General features: G+C 38.8%; 1 pseudogene; it reads left to right on the top strand.

Annotated features, from left to right (window-relative positions):
• The first annotated feature begins 19,368 nt into the window (after window positions 1-19,368).
• On the top strand, window positions 19,369-20,324 carry LOC110258956 (annotated as a pseudogene).
• Window positions 20,325-22,695: the final 2,371 nt, after the last annotated feature.

Genomic DNA, 22,695 nt, shown 5'->3' with positions numbered 1-22,695 from the left:
TAAAAAGTTCTTGTTTGCAAGCTTGTTAAATCTTGCATGACAAAAGATTTCATTTTAAAGTTTTAAGTATGTTGGTACGAATCCATGCAAAACTCACTTCTGACTAGAATGAGTTTGGATTGGAGATGGCCAAAGCAGCACCTGGGGTTTTGTTTTTGTGTCACTATGTGTCATGCTTGGTGTCTGTTTCTGTGTACTAACATACTTACAATCTACTTCTCTTCTCACTGGATGGCTGTAGAGCAGAGAGCACCTCATGAGGGCTTGGAAATATGTGTATGCATTTGACCTTGTCAGTCAGCCTCTTCCTTTGTCTCAGGTCTAGACATAAACAGGCAACAAACGAAGTCCTCTTTATGCTAAGTTGGTGGCACTATGTCAAAATGGTTTGAAGGATACTGAAGATTTTGCAGTGTTCCTCATTGATGCTAACTGATTTCCACATTTCCATTCTGGGGAACAGTGTGGGGTCAATTTTGGAACCATGTCTAGTTAATCAGATGACTGTGAATTCTGATATATGTCCTTGGTCTTACAGCATCTGTAATATCTTGGCTCTCTTGTCACCTCATCAGGAAAATTCACATGTCACTCATTTTGCACATATGCTCAGAACTGAGCAATTTTAAAGCCATGGTGGTAGAAGGGGAGAGAGTGACAGTGGCAGATATGAAGGAAGCTATTTATTGGAAAATTTATAAAAAAATGCAGTGAGTCAAGTGCTGTGGACCTAATAATCTTCATGGGCCATTCATTGTCTGGGCCTGTACTGTTTCCTGGATGTGAGAGCAAGACCTCAGAAGTGAACACACATTTCCAGCAACCTACTTGATCTTGCTTGATGGTCTCATATATCTTAGTCATCTTTTTTTTTTTTTTTTTTTGTCTTTTTGCTATTTCTTGGGCCGCTCTCGCGGCATATGGAGGTTCCCAGGCTAGGGGTCAAATCGGAGCTGTAGCCACCGGCCTACGCCAGAGCCACAGCAACGCGGGATCCGAGCCGCGTCTGCAACCTACACCACAGCTCACGGCAACGCCGGATCGTTAACCCACTGAGCAAGGGCAGGGACCGAACCCGCAACCTCATGGTTCCTAGTCGGATTCGTTAACCACTGCGCCACGACGGGAACTCCTTAGTCATCTTTAGTTCCTGATATCTGCTTACCCATCCTGCCCAAATAATGAGATGATTTATTTATTTTTGTGGTCAGTTTCATTTTGATTGCTATTTTAGTCAATATTTATTGACATATATTTTCTAAATTAAAAATTTTTATTGTGCTACAATTTACGTAAGAAAATTTAACATTTTGAAAATTTAACATTTCAAAAATTTTGTGTACATTTCTCTGGAACTGAATAATTCACTTTTTTTGTCTTTTTGCCATTTCTTGGGCTACTCCCATGGCATATGGAGTTTCTCAGGCTAGGGGTCTAATTGGAGCTGTATCCACCAGCCTATGCCAGAGCCACAGCAATGTGGGATCCAAGCCACATCTGCAACCTACAAAACAGCTCATGGCAACACTGGATCCTTAACCCACTTAGCAAGGCCAGGGACCGAACCTGCAACCTCATAGTTCCTAGTCAGATTCATTAACCACTGCTCCACAATGGGAACTCCATTCATTTTTTTAAAAAAACAATCACCATTATCCATCTGCAGAATTTTTTATCTTCCCAGATGGAAACTCTGTAACCGCCGAAAAATAACTCCTCCTTTTCCTTGGCAGTCACCATCCCATTTTTTGTCTCTTTTAATTTGATTCTTCTAGGAATCTCATATGAATGGAATCTAACAGTATTTACAATTTTGTGCATGATTTTACCTACCATAATGTCTTCAATGTTCATTCATGTTGTGGCTGTATCAAGGTTTCTTTCCATTTTAAGGCTGAAGTGTCTTTCACTGTATATATAGACCACATTTTATTTATTCTTTTTTTAAAATGATTTTTATTTTTTCCATTATAGCAGATTTACACTGTTTTGTCAATTTTCTGCTGCACAGCAAGGTGACCCAGTTACACATACATGTATACATTCTCTTTTTTTATCACATCCTAATGCTCCAGCCAAGTGACTAAACATAGTTCCTAGTGCTATACAGCAGGATTACATTGCTTATCTAAGCCAAATGCTGTTTCCTAAGGGACATGGGTTGTTTCCACCTTTTGACTACTGTGGATAATGCTGTTTTAAATATGGGTGTATAAATACCTCTTTGCCACTGCTTTCCATTATTTTGGGTATATAAGCAGAAGAAAATTCCTTAATCATATGGAAATTCTATTTAATTTTTTGAGGACCTTTCTTAATGTTTTTCTTTTCCTTCCCTGCTCTTCATCCCTCTCTTACTCCTTTCCTTCTTTCCTACCTTATTTCCTTCCTAACTTTTCTTTCCTTGCTTCATTTGCTGCTTCCTCCTTCTCTTTCTTTCTTTTGTATTTCTTATAGACGTTTTACTAATAAAAAGTAAGTTTATGTGTTGAACACTTTATTTCTTACATGGTACATTAATCTTCCAAATAATGCTTTAAGTGGTGTGTGTCTATATGTGTGTATGAGTGCGTGTGTGTGTGTGCATGTGCATGTGTGTATGGCAGACATAATACATAAGCAGTCTGAGAGTAGAGCCAAGGAAGGGACTGTGTTTATTTATTACTACCTCCCTCGTGTCTATCATGATGTCTCTACTTGGTACAAAGGAGAGGGAGCTCTTCTTTATTTCCAGTGAAGGGTTTGATTGAAGTCTTATACTTATTAGTATACAGAAATGCAACTAATTTCTGAATGTTAATCTTATATCCTGTTACTTTGCTGAATTTGTCAATCATGTCAAGCAGTTTTTGGGTTGAATACTTAGGGTTTTCTATATATGGTATCATGTCATTTGCATACAGTGAAAATTTTACCATTTCTCTTCCTATTTTGATGCTTTTTATTTCTTTTGTTTGTATGATTGCTGTGCCTAGGACTTCCAGGATTATATTGAATAACAGTGGTGACAGTGGGCATCCCTGTCTTGTTCCACATTTTAGTGGGTAGAATTTCAGCTTTTCTCCATTGAGTATTATATTTTCTGTGGGTTTGTCATAAATGGCCTTGATTATCACAAGGTATGTTCCCTCTATACAGACATTAGTAAGATATTTGATCATCAATGGATGTTGAAATTTGTCAAAATTTTTTTTGCATCTATTGGGATTATCCTGTGGCTTTGACATTTCTTTTGTTAATACAGTGTATCACATTGATTGATGTTGTATATTTTGAACCATCCTTATGCACCTGGGATTTATCCCACCTGGTCATGGAGTATGTTTTTATTTTATGTTTTTTAATTCGGTTGCCAAAATTTTGTAGTGAATTTTTGCATCTATATTCATCAAAGATCCTATCCTACAGTTTCCATTTTTGGTGGATCTTTGTTTTGTTTTGGAATTAGGGTGATGGTGGTGTCAGAATAATTCTGGAGGTGTTCTTTCTTAAACCATTTGGAAGAGTTTAAGAGAAAGGTTATAGATTCTGCTTTACCTGTTTGGTAGAAATTTCCTGTGAAGCCATCTGTTTCTGGACTTTTATTTGTAGGGAGTGTTTTTATGACATATTCAATTTGATTTCTAGTGACCAGTCAGTTCAGGTGATCTATTTCTTCTTGATTCAGTTTTGGCAGGCCTCATGTCACTAGAAATTTGTCCATTTCTTCTAGGTTGTCAAATTTTTAGCATACAGTTTTTGGTATTATTCCTTTTTTTTTTTATTTCCATAGGATCCATTGTGACTTCTCCTTTTTCTATGTTTTTTTCCCCACCCTTTGTTTTGTTGCAATATGCATATCTAGACATAGTTCTCAATGCTACTCAGCAGGATCTCCGTGTAAGTCTATACTAAGTTGTGTCTGATAACCCCAAGCTCCCGATCCCTCCCACTCCCTCCCTCTCCCATCAGGCAGCCACAAGTCTCTTCTCCAAGTCCATGATTTTCTTTTCTGAGGAGATGTTCATTTGTACTGGATATTAGATTCCAGGTATAAGTGATATCACATGGTATTTGTCTTTGTCATTCTGCCTCATTTCACTCAGGGTGAGATTCTCTAGTTCCATCCATGTTGCTGCAAATGGCATGATGTCATTCTTTTTGATGGCTGAGTAGTATTCCATTGTGTATATATACCACCTCTTCCGAATCCAGTCATCTGTTGATGGACATTTGGGTTGTCTCCATGTCCTGGCTATTGTGAATAGTGCTGCAATGAGCATGCGGGTGCATGTGTCTCTTTTGAGTAAAGTTTTGTCTGGATATATGCCCAAGAGTGGGATTGTGGGGTCATATGGAAGTTCTATGTATAGCTTTCTAAGGTATCTCCAAACTGTTCTCCATAGTGGCTGTACCAGTTGACATTCCCACCAGCAGTGCAGGAGGGTTCCCTTTTCTCCACAGCCCCTCCAGCACTTGTTATTTGTGGACTTATGAATGATGGCCATTCTGACTGGTGTGAGGTGGTATCTCATGGTAGTTTGGATTTGCATTTCTCTTATAATCAGCGATGTTGAGCATGTTTTCAAATGTTGGCTGGCCATCTCTATATCTTCCTTGGAGCACAGTCTATTCAGGTCTTTTGCCCATTTTTCCATTGGTTGATTGGCTTTTCTGCAGTTGTGTTGTATATGTTGCTTATATATTCTAGAGATTAAGCCCTTGATGGTTGCATCATTTGACACTGTTTTCTCCCATTCTGAAAGTTGTCTTTTTGGTTTCTTTTGGGTTTCCTTTGCTCTGCAAAAGCTTTTCCCTTGGATGAGGTCCCATGGGTTTCTTTTTGCTCTTATTTCTGTTGCTTTGGGAGACTGACCTGAGAAAATATTCATGTTGTTGATGTCAGAGAGTGTTTTGCCTATGTTCTCTTCTAGGAGTTTGATGGTGTCCTGTCATATATTTAAGTCTTTCAGCCATTTTGAGTTTATTTGTGTGCATGGTGTGAGGGTGTGGTCTAGTTTCATTGCTTTGCATGCAGCTGTCCAGGTTTCCCGGCAATGCTTGCTGAATAGACTTTCTTTGTCCCATTTTATGTTCCTGCCTCCCTTGTCAAAGATTAATTGACCATAGGTGTCAGGGTTTATTTCCAGATTCTCTATTTTGTTCCGTTGTTCTGTCTATCTGTTTTGATACCAGTACCACACTGTTTTGATGACTGTGGCTTTGTAGTATTTCTTGAGGTCATATAGTCTTGTTTCTCTTCAGATCGCATAAATCTTTTGGCTTTCCATTTTTCTTTCTTTCATTCTTCTTTCTTTTTTGTATTTCTCACATTCATTCTAATGATATGAAAGAGATTTTTGTGTAGCACATTACAATGTACATGGTACATTAATCTTCTGAATAATGCTTTAAGTGTGTGATTGTGTGTGTTTGTGTGTGTTAGACAGACACAAGCACAAAAGAAATCTGACAGTAGAGCCATGGAAGTTACTCTGTCTTATTTATTACTCCCTCCTGACTATCATGATGTCTTCTTTTTGTAAAAAAGCGAGTGATCAGTTCATCTTTTTCATTGAAACATTTGATTGAAATCATAGAATTTCTTCATGTGACTGTGTCAGTATTCAGACAAATCACATTTCATTCCTCTCACCAGACTGGATGCAGCACCGGTGTGTGAATGCAGTGCAGTGAGATCTGTCTGCACACTAACACGGTCACTCCAAGAAATCATCTGATCATGTGGTAACTGCAATGCTCAGTACTTCTACGTTCCATGAAATTCTAATTTTTCTTCATACCCAAAGAGATTACATCAGCATGAGGAGGGATAACGAGAGCCATGTGGCTGAGTTCCTCCTCCCGGGGCTGCCCATCCAGCCAGAGAAGCAGGTTGTCTTCTTTGCCCTGTTCCTGGGCATATACCTCAGCATGGTGTTTGCATCCTACTCATCACCTGCTCGTCAGGCTGGACCCTCATCTCCACACCCCCATGTACTTATTTCTCAGCCAGTTGGCCCTGACAAATATCTCCTTCCCTTCTGTCACTGTCGCTAAGATGCTGATGGACATGCAGACTCAGGATCAATCCATTCCCTTTTCAGGGTGTGTTACACAGACATATTTTTTCATAAATTTTGCTTTCATTGATAACCTTCTTCTTTCAGGGATGGCCTATGACAGGTATGTGGCTGTTTGTCACCCTCTGTGATATGCCATCATCATGAGAGAAGACTGTGCCTTTGTCTGTTGGCTGGATCCTGGCTCTTATCCGGTGCCTATGCCCTAACCCACACACTCTTCCCACTCAATTGTCCTTCTGTGCTGACAACATCATCCCTCACTTGTTCTGTGACCTTACTGCCCTGATTAAGTGGTCTGCTCAGACACCTCTCAAAATGAGCTGGTCGTATTCACTCTAGCAACCACAGTTTTCATTTTTCCACTGAGTGGTATCCTGGTCTCCTATGGCTGCATTGGGGTCTCCATTCCGAAGGTCCACTTTGCTAAAGGGATTTGCGAATTCTTGTCCACTTGTGGTTCCCACCTCTCTGCGGTGTCTCTATTGTATGGAACAATGAAACCCCTGTACATTTCCTCCTCATCAGGCCAGTCCCATTATAAAGGCATCATTTCCTCTGTGATGTACAAAGTGGTCACCCACAGGCTGAATCCTTTCTTCTAAAGCTTGAGAAACAGAGACATGACTTTGTCTCTGGGGATTCTTTTGAGAAACAGTAACCATTTTGACAATTGAGAATCATGTAACCATGTTCTTGTTTACTCACTGACCTTGTTAGAAATGCCTTAAAAAGTTGTGTGTTGGTCACCCATGTCTCTAGCACTTTCCTCACTGTCCTTTAAGTGGTCATTGTTATTGGATCAATCTCTTTCCCTTTAGTCATATATCTTGTAAATTTATTTTTCCATAACTCTAAATATGACATTACTCAAAATATACATTTTACTGTGGTCTTCAGTGCAACAAACTCCTTTGTGTACATGTGTCAATACGTTTAATTTTTTTCCATATATTGTATAAATATTAATTTTGCTTTTTAACAGCTTTTTAAAGTATATACATATTTTAAATTTTATTGTGGTTATCTGTACCTGGGCAGTGGTTTTTCAACTTTTTAATTGATTAATCAAGTAATTATTTGGAAGTATAGTTGACCTAAAATTTTGTGTTGGTTTCAAATATAGTGCAAATTGATTAGATCTTTTATATAGTATGTAGTATATATGTATATTTTCACAATATGAGTACAGTTCATGGGCTATACAATTGGTCCTTGTTAGTTATCTCTTTTATATACAGAGTGTGTATATGTTAATCCCAAACTAATAATTTGTCCATCCCCCATTTCCCCTTTAGTAACCATAAGTTTGTTTTCTATGACTCTGTGTCTATTCCTGTTTTGTGTTTAAGTGCATTTGCATCCATATATGTATATATATTTGGATTTTTAGGGTCACACCTGAAGCATATGTAAATTTCCAGGCTAGGGATCAAAGCAGAGCTTTAGCTGCTGGCCTACCCCACAGCCACAGAAACATGGGATCCAAGACATGCCTGTGACATATACCACAGCTCAGGGCAATGCTGGATCCACAACCCAATGAGCAAGGCCAGTGATTGAGCATGCATCCTCATGGACACTATTCAGATTCATTTCCATAGTGCCACAAGAAGAAATATATGTATCATTTTTTTCATATAACACATATAAGCAATGTCATATGATATACGTCTGTCTCTGTCTGGTTTACTTTGTTTAGTATCATAGTATCTACATCCATGTCACTACTTCATTCGTTTTGCAGCTGAACAATATTTTATAAAATAGCTGTACCACATCTCCTTTATCATTTATCTGTTGGTGGGCATTTGGGATGCTTCCACATCTGGCTTATTGCCTCCCAAAGCTACAAACATTCAGTTGTGTCTAATATTTTGTTTTAGTATACTAAAGTCCAAAATGCTCATATTTTCAATGCCATATTAAGTACATTTGGTACTTTTGATGGTTTGCTAAACCAAAATAAACTTTAGTTTGATTGTGCTTTTGACAGTAAGGGAGCGCAGAATAGTCAAGCCAATTACCAAACTTCCCCATCACAGGAAGACTAAATTTTTCCCCATAAACTGGATGTTTGTGTTGAGACCATCCTACAGCTATTGGATTTATTTTAATCTTGGAAATGAGTGTTGTATTTTCACCACAGATTTCACTTCTAATTTGAAAAAGTGTTAAATGTCTTATTTTACAATTTTTGCACACAAAAATAGCTATTGCATTACTACTAAACGCAGGCAATTTTCTATATTCTGAGAATACAAGTTAAAAAAAGTATCCCCTTGTAGAGTTTACATTCCAGCACTCCTGATCCAGCTCATCATGCTCCTTTTTTTTTTCCATAGCAAGATTTAAACTTCTAACACAATGTAAACATAACTTATTTTTAAAATATGTCATCATAGAACTGGGCTGAATGTTCTGTGGTATATGGATTTCTATGTATGAAATGAAGTCTACATTTGTGGTATGTAAAAATCTATAAATAAAGATGGCCTAAAAGGGGGAGCAAGAACTTCCTGTTGAGGCTCAGTGTTAACATACCTGACTAATATCTACGTGAACACAGGTTTAATCCCTGATGTCATTTAGTGGGTTAAAGATCCAGCATTACAGTGAGCTGCAGTATAGGTATCAGCTGTATCTTGGTTCCAATTTGTTGTGTTTGTGGTGTAGTCAGGAAGCTAGAGCTTGAATCTACACCTAACCTGGGAATATCCCTATGCCCCAAGTGTGGCCCTAAAAATAAAAAAAAAGGGGGCAAGAGTGCTGATGTTGGGTTCATAAATTCACACTGTGTTTTCTACATAGAGCTTATTGGAAAGGTAATGTCCAAAGACATTAGTGAGGACAGGGAAGTGAGCCAGGGGGTCTGCCTGTGCCAAAGCATGGAGATAAGCACATAGAAATATTCTGAGCAGACAGCACCGCCAGCCTCCTGGAGGAGACTTTGCAGCCCAGAAAAAGCTAGAAAAAGCTTGGCTGGGCCATGAAAACATCTGCCTAAATCTCAGACAGTCCTTTCAACTCAGGCTGCCATGGGGAAGAGCCTCTTGGGTTTGCAGAGGCCCAGCTAGTATTTGTTGTATGTATCTGGGTGCTCCTGTATCTGGGGCATATATGTTGACGATAGCAATATCCTCTCCTTGGATGGATCACTTAATCATTAAATAGTGTCCTTCTTTGTCTTTCTTTAAGTCTTTTGGTTTAAAGTCTATTGTGTCTGATATGAATGTTGTGACTCCTGCTTTTCTGTCATGTCTATTAGCATGAAATATTTTTCCCACCCCTTCACTTTCAATCTATATGTATCCTTTGTCCTAAGGTGAGTTTCTTGTAGGCAGCATATTGAAGGTTTTTGCACTTTTATCCACAGAGCCACTCTGTGTCTTTTGATTAGAACATTCAGTCCATTGACGTTTAAGGTGATAATTGATAGATGATTATTTATTGTCATTTTGAACCTCGTGCTCCAGTTGATTCTATGATTCTCCATTCTTCCATTCTTTATTTTATTTTATTTTATTTTTGGTTGGATGGTCTCCAGATATTATCTGCTTGAGTGTTTTATTTTTTTCATATTTTGCAAATGCAATGTTTGCTTTTGGCTCATGGTTGCCCAGTTATTTAATATACTAATCCCTTCCTAAAATTGAGTGTTTTAGACTGATGAAATTAAAAAAAAAAGAAGTCCCATAGTCGCATTCCTGTATACCCACAATGAAATATTAGAAAAGGAATAAAAAAAAATACCTTTTAAAATTGCACCTCACAAAATCAAATACCTTGGAATATACCTGAACAAGGAGGAAAAGAGCTTATATGGTGAGAACTATAAAACTTGAATCAAAGAAATCAAAGAAGTAAAGAAATGGAAAGATATTTTAAGTTCATTGATTGGAAAAATCAATATTGTAAAAATGGCCATACTACCCAAAGCAACCTACACATTCCATGCAATTCCTATCAAATTACCCATGGCATTTGTCACAGAACAAGAACAAACAATCCAAACATTTATATGGAATCACAAAAGACCCAGAATCACCAAAGCAATCCTGAGAAACAAAAACCAAGCAGGAGGCATAACTCTCCCAGACGTCAAGAAGTATTACAAAGCCACAGTCATCAAAACAGTGTGGTACTGGTATCAAAACAGATAGACAGACCAATGGAACAAAATAGAGAATCCGGAAATAAACCCTGACACCTATGGTCAATTAATCTTTGACAAGGGAGGCAAGAACATAAAATGGGAAAAAGAAAGTCTATTCAGCAAGCATTGCCGGGAAACCTGGACAGCTGCATGCAAAGCAATGAAACTAGACCACACCCTCACACCATGCACACAAATAAACTCAAAATGGCTGAAAGACTTAAATATATGACAGGACACCATCAAACTCCTAGAAGAGAACATAGGCAAAACACTCTCTGACATCAACAACATGAATATTTTCTCAGGTCAGTCTCCCAAAGCAACAGAATTAAGAGCAAAAAGAAACACATGGGACCTCATCCAACTGAAAAGCTTTTACAGAGCAAAGGAAACCCAAAAGAAAACAAAACGACAACTTTCAGAATGGGAGAAAATAGTGTCAAATGATGCAACCAACAAGGGCTTCATCTCTAGAATATATAAGCAACTTATACAACACAACTGCAGAAAAGCCAATCAACCAATGGAAAAATGGGCAAAAGACCTGAATAGACTGTGCTCCAAGGAAGATATAGAGATGGCCAGCCAACATTTGAAAACATGCTCAACATCGCTGATTATAAGAGAAATGCAAATCCAAACTACCATGAGATACCACCTCACACCAGTCAGAATGGCCATCATTCATAAGTCCACAAATAACAAGTGCTGGAGGGGCTGTGGAGAAAAGGGAACCCTCCTGCACTGCTGGTGGGAATGTCAACTGGTACAGCCACTATGGAGAACAGTTTGGAGATACCTTAGAAAGCTATACATAGAACTTCCATATGACCCCACAATCCCACTCTTGGGCATATATCCAGACAAAACTTTACTCAAAAGAGACACATGCACCCGCATGCTCATTGCAGCACTATTCACAATAGCCAGGACATGGAGACAACCCAAATGTCCATCAACAGATGACTGGATTCGGAAGAGGTGGTATATATTCACAATGGAATACTACTCAGCCATCAAAAAGAATGACATCATGCCATTTGCAGCAACATGGATGGAACTAGAGAATCTCACCCTGAGTGAAATGAGGCAGAATGACAAAGACAAATACCATGTGATATCACTTATACCTGGAATCTAATATCCAGTACAAATGAACATCTCCTCAGAAAAGAAAATCATGGACTTGGAGAAGAGACTTGTGGCTGCCTGATGGGAGAGGGAGGGAGTGGGAGGGATCGGGAGCTTGGTGTTATCAGACACAACTTAGAATAGATTTACAAGGAGATCCTGCTGAATAGCATTGAGAACTATGTCTAGATACGCATATTGCAGCAAAACAAAGGGTCAGGAAATAAGTAATTGTAATGTATACAAATAAGGATAACTTGATCCCCTTGCTGTACAGTGGGAGAAAAATAAAAAAACTAAAGGAAAATTTTAATACTCCGAGCATAGATGATACCTGGCAAATTCCAGGGACATTAATTGGGCCTCTGTTGCTGGACAGGATTAAGTGGGGTAGGGGTGGGCGTGATTACTTCATATATATCAGAGGACCAGATTTGCTGGGCACTTAATGTCATAGTAGGCATATTAGTCAAGATTCTCTAGAGAAGTGTAATTAATAGGGGGTGTGTTTGTGTGTGTGTGTGTGTGTGTGTGTGTGTGTGTGTGTGTAAAAGAAGGAGATTTATGTAGTTCCTGTTGTGGCATTATGAGATTGGTGGTGTCTCTACACTGGGTTAAGGATCCTGTTGCCATGGCAGTGATGTAAGTGGCTATTGAGGGTCTGATCTGATGCCTGGCCTGGTAACTTCCATATGCCACAAAAGAAAAGTAACCTAAAAGAGAAAGTTTTATTTTACAAAATTGGCTAATGTAATTGTGGAAGCTATGAAGTGTAAATTCTTCAGAGTAGGTTGGCAGGCTGGAAACCCAGAGAAAAGCTGCAGTTTGAATACAAAAGCATGCTGCTGACAGAAGTTCCTCTTCTCTGTAGGAGGTCATTGTTCTTCCTAACTGACTTTATAATGAGTACACTCATTATGGAGGACAGTTTGCTTTATTCAGAGTCTTAAGATTACAGTTTTATTTTATTTATTTATTTTTTTTTTGTCTTTTGTCTTTTGTTGTTGTTGTTGTTGTTGCTATCTCTTGGGCCGCTTCTGCTGCATATAGAGGTTCCCAGGCTAGGGGTTGAATCGCAGCTGTAGCCACCGGCCTACGCCAGAGCCACAGCAACGCAGGATCCAAGCCGCGTCTGCAACCTACACCACAGCTCAGGGCAACGCCGGATCATTAACCCACTGAGCAAGGGCAGGGACCGAACCCACGACCTCATGGTTCCTAGTCGGATTCGTTAACCACTGCGCCATGACGGGAACTCCAAGATTACAATTTTAATCTCATCCATAAAGATACTGGCATGGAAATACTTGATGTGTGTTTGACTGAATATCTAGGTACTGTATCTAGCCAAGTTGACATATAAAATTAAGCATTAATAGTTGAGTATTTAGTTCTCAGTCTGATTTGGGAGCCCACTGGATGGGATTCCATAGAGGAATTGTTTTTTTAAAGACACCCAGAGTTTTGGAAGTATAAATGACATACAATAAACCTCTTATGGCAAAAGTATACCATTTGACTCTGAAAACTGAATATAGAACTACTATATGATCTAGCCATCCCACTCCTGGGAATATATCATGATAGGACTACAATACAAAAAGTTATATGCACCCCTATGTTCTTAGAGGCACTGTTCACAATAGCCAAGACTTGGACATAATCTACTCTCCATCAAGAGATGAATGGATACAGATGATGTGATACATATAGAGAATGGAATGCTACTCAGCCATAGAAAAGAATGCAGTAATGCCATTTGCAAGAACATAATGCAACTAGATAGACTCATACTAAGTATAGTAAGTCAGAATGACAGACATGATATGATACAACTTACATGTGGAATTTAAAATATGGCACAAATGAACCTATCTACTGAGCAGAAGCAGGCTCATAGACATAAATAAGAGATTTGTGGCTTCCAAGGGGGAAGAGAGGAGCATGGGATGATGGGGAATTGGGGTTACTAGATGCAAACTTGAATTTAGAATGGATAAATGATAAGCTCCTACTGTATAACACAGTGAACTATATCCAGTCACTTGGAATAGAAAATTATGAAAGATAATTTAAGAAAGTTTATATATATATATATATATATATATATATATATATATATCCACACACACACACAGAATGTGTCACTTTGCTATACTACAGAAATTGGTACAGAATTGTAAATCAACTGTATTTTAATTTTAAATGCAGTTAAAAAATTACACCATTTAACCAAGTAACATATGTTTTGACATATATACACACCCATGAAATTATCACCACAGTCATCTAGATCAGCAATTTCCCTGATGTCTACTCTCCTGCCCTCTCTTTGCTCCTTCCAATGTCCTTAGGGGAACCACTATTCTGTTTCTGTCACATGGATTATTTTGCATGTCCTAGAAGCTTATTTCAATGGAATCATACAGTGTGTATTCTTTTATTGCTGTCTTCTTTCACTGAATGTAACATTTTGAGATGCATTCATGTTCTACTGTGTTCCAGTAGTTCATTCTTCATATTGCTGAGTAGTATTCCATTGTATGGATTTACCGGGGCTGTTGCATCCACATACATTAATTTTTTTTTAATTTTTTGTGTGTTTTTGCCTTTTCTAGGGCCGCTCCAATGGCATATGGAGGTTCCCAGGCTAGGGGTCTAATCGGAGCTGTAGCCACCAGCCTATGCCAGAGCCACAGCAATGCAGCATCTGAGCTGTGCCTGCGACCTACACCACAGCTCACAGCAAAACTGGATCCTTAACCCACTGAGCAAGGAATGGGATTGAACCCACAACCTCATGGTTCCTAGCTGGATTCATTAACCACTGAGCCACGGCGGTAACTCATTTTAAAATTTTTAATTATTTCATTTTTGTTTCTGTTTAACTTTTTAAAACTTTCATTAGACTTTATTTTTAATAAAAGTGTAGTTCAATTACAATGTTGTGTTAGTTTCAAATATACAACAGAGTGATACAGTTATGCACGCACACATGCATATACTTCTCAGATTCTTTTCCCTGATAGGTCATTACACTATTGAGTATAGTTTCCTGTGCTACATAGCAAGTCCATTCACTACTAAGAATAAATTCATTGGCAAATATTTGGTGTGTTTCCAACTTCTGGCTATTAAATACATTTCTTATGAACATTCTTGTATAAACCTAAGTATAATAATTTAAACTTTTACCTTAGAGAAATACTTACTCGCATGTTAGGAATATGCTTAACTTTTTTCAATTGTTCAAGATGTTTTGTATTCCCATGAGCATTGTATGAGTGTTGCAGTTGCATCACATCTTCAGTGACACTGAGAGTAATATTCTTTTCAATTTTAGCCAGTCTAATAGGTGAATAATGGTGCAAACTCATTTATATACCTGGAGCCAATTGATTGAAGTGGTATCTGTGATTCTTTGGAGAAGAATCCTATAGCCCTTGAGTATTTTTTTAACTCTTTCATTCTCCCCAGCACCATGCATGATTCTTATCATTCTGAAGCACACATCCCAATTTACCTGCCATTCATTTTGCCTTAATTTCTTTTCTGCATCACCTACCACTTGTATGTGTGTTGTGAGGGATTTCTGATTTTAGTATGTTTTATCTCTAGAAAATATATCAGTAGTACATTTGTGAGGCCTTAATGATTATTTCAGTCAATGAGTGAATAAATGAACAGATGAATACATTCAACATTTACCAAACACAATTGCATCTTGGGAGCCGTAGCTGATCTCTAGTGATACAAAGACATTGACAATAAACCTTAATATTTAGTAAGCTTTCATTGGGCTCTCATTTAATCATTCTTCCAATTCACACAGACTATGATTAGTATTTCCACTTTATAGAAATTGAGTCACAGTGGCCTTGGATAAATTGCTCAAGTATGCTCACTTAGTAGGGGATGAATACAGCACCTTTTTTCCAGAGTTTTATATTCAATCCCCCTTCTCCTGAACAAGGCATAGACAGTGCCCTACAACACCTTCCAGGGAAGTGGGGATATACGTACATTTTAAGGGGTTTTGTGTTCTAATAAAAGTCCTTGTAGGTGTTCGGAACCTGCACAAGCCCTTGCACTGCTGTTGGGAGAAGCTGTCCTCATTAGACAGAGGCCATAGCAAACTCCTCCTGCTTCTCATCTGGAGACCTGTCCAGAAGCCCAGAATACTACTGATATCAAGGACACTTTTTCCTGTGAATCATGGTGCAACTCAGCACTTGTGGTCCTTAATCATTCTGCTTCCCCAGGAGGTAGAAGAAGTTGGTCAGTTGTCCCAGTTGACTGCCTCTCTAGTTGGGGACTGGGATGGATCCCCTCCAGGGTCTCTTTAGGATAGAGAAAAGGAGATCTCTTTGTGCATCATTTTTAAGCTGGAGAACCAACATGAGATTCTGTAAGGTGCTCAGGCCACCAAGGTTTGCTTGTGTTCTTTGGATTCTGGGTCTTATTGATAGAAAGCGAGGATTCAGGTAACAGAATGAAGCAGAGGGTGTTTGAACTCATAGCACAGGTGTGGCTCAAAAGGAGCCCAGAAACCTCCATAGCTGTGCATGTGTGTCTGTGCATAAATCTGTGTGTGACCATCAGAGAAGTTATGTGTATTTTTGTGTGTGTGCGTTGTGTTGTTCAAGTCTATGTGTGTATGTATAACTGACAAAAACACTGAATGACAGACACTAGGATATACGGAGGTCAGAGAATCCTAGAAATTTCCCCAGTGTGTTCTTATTCTTCTTGAACCTGCTGCTGGTGTGCTATGTGTAAGACCTTGTGCATTGCTCATGATTCAAATATGAATTTCTTGTGTCAACAATGCCTCTGGCCTAGGATGTTTGACAATTCTGTGTGCATAACGGTGTTGTGCATGTGTATTTTCTTTGAGAACTTGTCATAGATTTGTGTGAAGCTGACTCACACCCTGACTGTATTTATCTACTGAAAGTATAAGCCAGATAAATCCATAAATAATTCTATAAATATATAAGTAAATCTATAAATATATAAATAAATCTCCACTTGACCATTCTGTGAAGACTTTTGTATAAATAACCCACATCTTGACTTCTTCACACCAAATATATAAGCATCTGTGTGTGTGAGATATTCTCATATTTTTACTCTTCACCTGCCTGAGACCAGAATCCACACAGGTAGCTCCACAGGAAATGTACTTTGTGGAGGTATTGGCATCCATTTTTCTTTGTTTGGATGACTCCTAAAGAGCCCAGTATTTTGAAACTCTGCTTCAATTTTCGTCAGTTCATTTAGAAATGAAATGCTCATTTCTGGAATCACATCCTTCGACACTCAGATATTTACCATTTCCCCACTTACTGTCTTGGTGGCCTTGGGTTTGGCAGTGCTGAGTCTCAGAATCCAGTGCTTTTACATGGAATCGTGCCTTTGCTGTAAGATCTTATCTGCAAGGTTCTTAGGAAGCTAGGCACATTTCAAGCACCTAGCAAATTGAAATCTGGTGGAGACCCAAACCCCTGACTCTCCGTGTCCTGATTGTGCAAGGGACGGTATTTGTTTTAAGAAAGGAAAATCAGCCCCATCCATACTCTCTCTCTCTCTTTCACTCCCAGAAGTCACACACTGTCTCCTCTTCACTACTGAGCAATTCCACAGCCACCTCTTTGCACACAGTGTTGATGGAACCAAGTTTTCCTGTCTGTATTCACTTCTTTTCACATTGCTGTTCCTGGGTGTCATTAGAAGCTATGGTTCTCCTGCAGGAGATCTGTGAGATCCTGGGCTAAGTCTGACCCAACAGCTTGCAGTAAGAAGCCTGTGTTTGGCAGGAGGGCCAAGTGCCTGGTCCCTCCTTGTGACCTGTGAACTGAGACAGTTATTAACTCTGAGAAACTCCCTGGTCTGGAGCCAGCATCTACTGACAGATTCTTACCCAGGGTTAATGTCATGTTCCTCCCCCAGGCATATTTTAACATTTACCTTTTCACTTTTAACATTCCCCCTTAACTTTTCCAGCCCCCTTAAAATGAGACGGGTGGATTCTCTGTAGTGAAACATGATCAGCAAATCAACATCTGAGACCAGGTTCCATTATGCAATATCTATGTGAGATTGTTAAGTAATTTCACTACTCCTGTTGGTAAAGTGCAGGAAAAAAACACATCATTCTCTGCTTCCCAGAAGGAAATAAAGGATGTTGGACTGAAGGATATTGAAGGTATATGAAAGCCATTGTCAAACTCAAGGGCTGCAGGAATATGAGTGTGGACAATTATCTGTACAGGAGGACTCCTTCAAATCCCAAAATATTTATTCTTAACTTATTGCCTATTCATCTAACTAAAGAGAGGGAGGAACAGTAGAGTCATAGAAGCAAAGATTGCAGCATATATTTAAAAGCTTGGGAGAGTAATGTGACTAGAGCTGTTACTAACTTTATGATCGTGTTCATTTCCTACTCCAAGTATGTTGATGGTGCAGTTGTATATTTTTTTCAATTTTTATTTTTTTAGATCTGTGCCTGCAACATATGGTAGTTCCCAGACTAGGGATCAAATCTGAGCTGCAGCTGCTGGCCTACACCACAGCCACAGCAATGCCAGACCTGAGTTCTGTCTTCAGCCTGCATTTCAGTTCTTGGCTATGCTGGATCCTTAACCAACTGAGTGAGGCCAGAGTTCAAACTGGTATCCTCATGGATAGTAGTTGGGTTCTTAACCTGCTGAGCTGCAATGGCAACTCCCAAAAGGGAAGTTTTAATTGCATCCCTCCTAGGACTAAGGAAAACTTTCAGTGAGGCAATGATGGAAAAATGTATTTGTCTGACATTGTGTTCATTAACTGCCAGTTATTATCAGTATGAAGATCAGTATTGGAGATAGTGCTGGTCAATAAGGAAACTGAATTCTAAGAGACACCCCAATCCTACAGTATCTCACAACTCTCAGACCTCATCTCAGATCTCAAGTATCTTCCTAATGATGAATATCCAGACCGGTGCAAACTTGGAGCATCAGATGGAGATGGAGATAGATTGAGGTCCATGCACTGAAGTAAGGTTTATTTCTTGGCAAGAAGATAAATATGCATTAAGACAAGTTCCAGAAAGGAACTTACCCCAGTGATAGGATATGAACTCAGAAACTCACCTGAAGAGTGTGAGAACTAAGATAAGTTAGTATATATTTTAGGTCAGCTTCTTTTTGCTTTATGGTGACCACCTCATAATAATGTTGTATTAAATTCTTAAACTTGATACTTTTGTGGGTTGTATACAGATATTCTATTAAAATAATATATGCAAATTTTGGTGTTTATTTTATGCAGGAAAATGTTCTTAGATATTAATGCCTAATGGATTAGAATCTTTTCTTTTTAAATCTTTGAAAGTGTGATATTGGTATCTTCACATTTTAGAGCGATAACATGAGGCCAAAGGAGAATTAGCATCCCAAGTCCTAGAGCAAGAAAGTGGTGGGAAGAAAATCAAACATAGCAAATTTGGCTTCAGTTCCTAACTTAGATAATCCATGGTCAGGTGTGCCCTTGAGGGTTAGTCTCCTGAGGGGAGAGGCTCTATATATCATATTTATTCTTCTATATCCAATTAGTAGCTTAGTGTCAGAAACATGGTTAAAAATAAGAAAAAAAATGAATTGAGTAGTTTTCATCCAAAGGGATCATGCTGAGTGTTGACAGTGTGTCAGTTGCTTTGGCAAAACTATGAAATAAAAAAATGCAGGCAGTTATTCTTTTCCCCATGACAAGATAAGAGACCTAGTGTGATGGCCACAATCATGAAAATTGTGACTTCAATATCAATGACATTTCCCACTCACCTCCTTCCCCAGCAGACAGGAGAGGAGCATGAGGTGGGAGAATCAGAGCAGCATGTCCAAGTTCCTCTTTCTGGGACTCGCCATCCAGCAAGGGCATTTTCCTTGCCCTGTTCCTGGACATGTACCTGACCATGGTGCTGGCCACCTGCTCATCATCCTGCTCATCAGGCTGGACCCTCACCTCCACACTCCCATGTACTTCTTCCTCAGCCTTTTGGCCCTCACATACATCTTCTTTTCATCTGTCATGGTCCCTAAAATCCTGTTGAACATGCAGACACAGGATCAATCCATTCCCTATGTGGGGTGTGTGACACAGATATATTTTTCATATTTTTGCTGGCCTTGATAACCTTCTTCTTGCAGTGATGGCCTATGACAGATATGCGGCCATTTGTCACCCTCTACACTACACCATCATCATGAGGGAGGAGCTGTGTCTATGTCTGTTGTCTGTATCCTGGCTCTTATCCTGTGCCTATGCCCTGACCCACACTGTCCTTCTGACTCAGGTGTCTTTCTGTGATGACAACATCATCCCCCACTTCTTCTGTGACCTTTCTGCCCTGCTAAAGCTGTCCTGCTCAGACACCTCTCTCAATGAGCTGGTCATATTCACTACAGGGGCTGCAGTTGTCATTTTTCCACTGAGTGACATCCATCTCTCTTATGGCCGCATTGGGGTCTTCATCCTGAGGGCCTCCTCTACTAAAGGGATCTGCAAAGCCTTGTCCACCTGTGGCTCCCACCTCTCTGTGGTGTCTCTGTTCTATGGGACAATGACGGCAGTGTACTTTTACTCCTCATCAGGGAGTCCCATGACAAAACATCATTGCTTCTGTGATGTACACAATGGACACCCCCATGCTGAACGCTTTCATCTACAGCCTGAGAAACAGACACATGACTTTGTCTCCTGGGGGTCTTTTCAGAAACAGTAAACTTTTAGCCAAGTGAGAATCACCTAAACTTGTGCTTATTTCACTCACTGACCTTGTTTGAAAATCCTTAAAAAGTTGAGTTTTGGTCAGCCATATCTGTAGCACTTTCCTGTCATTTAAATTATCATTTTTATTGGATTAATCTCTTTCCCTTTATTCCTATCTCTTGCCCATTTATTCCTCCATAACCCTAAATATAACTTTTCCCACAACACACATTGAATTTGTTGTCTTCAAAGCGTCAAACTTTTTTTGTGTTATATATATATATGTGTGGTTAAATTTTTTCAGTGTGTTATATTATCATTACATTTGCCTTTTTATATATTTATATATATATATATGTATGTATATTTGGTCTCCTTATGGTCACCTATTGGGCATTATTTTTTCAATTTTTAATTTAATTATTAATTTGAAGTATAGTTGAATTACAATATTGTTATAATTGCAGGTGTAGAGCAATGCAATTCATTTTTAACATATCATATAATATATATGTTTTTAAGGGTGTTTTCCTTTAAATATTATTACAAAATATTGGGTATATTTCCACGTTCTTTACAATTGGTTTGTGTTAGTTATCTATTTTATTTATAGCAGTGTGTATATTTTAACTCTAAATCCTAATTTTCACCTCCACCTTTCCCTTTTTCGTAACCACAATTTTGTTTTCTGTGTCTATGTGTCTGTTTCTGTTTTATGTTCAAGCTCATTTGTATCATTCTTTTTAGATACCATTTATAAGTTATATAATATGAGGTAAGTATTTTTCTATCTGGTTTACTTCATTTAGTAAGCTAATATCCAGCTCCATCCATGTTGTTACGCATGGCATATTTCTTTCTTTATATGGCTGAGTACCATTCTCTGAAATACATATACTATAACTTCTTTATCATTCATCCATTGATGGACACTTTGATTGCCACCATGTCTTTGCTCTGTGCCTTTCAGTGCTACAAACTTTCACTTAAGATTCTAATGTATACTTTTAGTAAAGTCTTAAATGCTTATCTTTTCAAGGTAGTGTCTGCTTTATAAAGTACTTTTGATGGTTTGCTATGTTGTGATTCTATCTGTTGCACTTAATTGTCTGTATCTTTGCATATTTAAATAATGTATACATTTGTCTTCTTATGGTTAAAATGTGTGAAAGAATATTTATTTGAGTAGTTCCCATCATGGCTCAGTGGTTATGGAGTTCCATTTGTGGTTCAATGGTTAACAAATATGACTAGTTTCCGTGAAGATCAGTGTTCAATCTCTGGCCCTGTTCAATAGGTTAGGGATGTGGCTTGCCATGAGCTGTGGTGTGGGTTGCAGATGTGACACGGATCCCACATTGCTCTGGCTGTGGTATAGGCTGGCAGCTGCAGCTCCAATTCAACCTCTAGCCTTGGAATCTCTTAAGCCACTGGTGTGGCCCTAAGAAGAAAAAACACATATACACAAAAAAGAATATTTATTTGGGCCAGTGTGAAGATTTAATTTGAAAGTGTCTATAAAAACCTTAGAACAGTGCCTGGAAACATTTAAGCTGGTTTCAAAGCTTGGATTGGACATTTTGAGTAACAGGGGATTTTAAATGATTAAAAACAGGTAGGGTGTAGAACACTGTACTGAAAGCCCATGATATAGTTTCAGTACATAGTTTGAGCAACTCTCTTAAAATGTAAGGAGTTTCACATCCATTTTAAGAGGAAAGGAAGGATCACTAACTCTTACCTGGTGCCTTTTCCCATTTGACATTTGGGCCAATAGCTGAGGAATAGCAGGCATCCAACAGAGAGAGGTTGCCCAGGAAGAGGTACATGGTTGTGTGGACCTGGGTGTCCATGCAGATCAGCAGCACCATCCCCATGTTTCCCAGAGGCTCACCACGTAGATGGGGCAGGAATACCAGGAAGGGAGTGACACTCATGTCCCAGTGATCTGTGATGCCCAGAAGGTTGAATTTCAGCAGGGGCCCCCTGGCCCAGGTGAAGTTCTCTGGCCTCATACTAAAGAACAGAAAGTGAGGAGGGAAAAAGCAAAAGGAGGTAAGGGAAAGGTCATGACCACCATGGGGGACAAAGCACTTTGTCTAGATATCAGGACTTGGGTGTTAGTCCTATTTGGTAACAAAATTGCTGTGTGATCTTGGACAAGCCATATCACCTCTCAAAATTGTTGTTTCCAATGTTGAGAAATCTCTGCCATTTAACATCATGAGGGAGGAAATCTTGCCTGTTTTAATCAATTTTGTATCCACAGTACTGAGAACATAGCCTGGTACATAGTAAGTACTCAATTGTTTTATTGCACTTTGTTGTATTAAATTTGCTTTATAATGCTTTATAGGTAGTGCATTTTTTTAGTAATTAAATGTTTGTGACACAATCTTTTTATATTTAAATAGTTTTTTAAAAGGTTTTATTGAAGTATAGGGAATTTCTGCTACACAACAAAGTGATTCAGTTGGACATATACACATATCCATTACTTTTCAGATTCTTTTCCCATATAGATTATCACAGAATACTGGGTAGAGTTCCCTGTGCTGTATAGGTCCCCATTGGCATGACACCATT

This window comes from Sus scrofa, unplaced genomic scaffold, assembly GCF_000003025.6.
Source record: "Sus scrofa isolate TJ Tabasco breed Duroc unplaced genomic scaffold, Sscrofa11.1 Contig59, whole genome shotgun sequence".
NCBI lineage: Eukaryota > Metazoa > Chordata > Mammalia > Artiodactyla > Suidae > Sus > Sus scrofa.
This window is presented reverse-complemented; position numbering and strand designations above follow the sequence as displayed.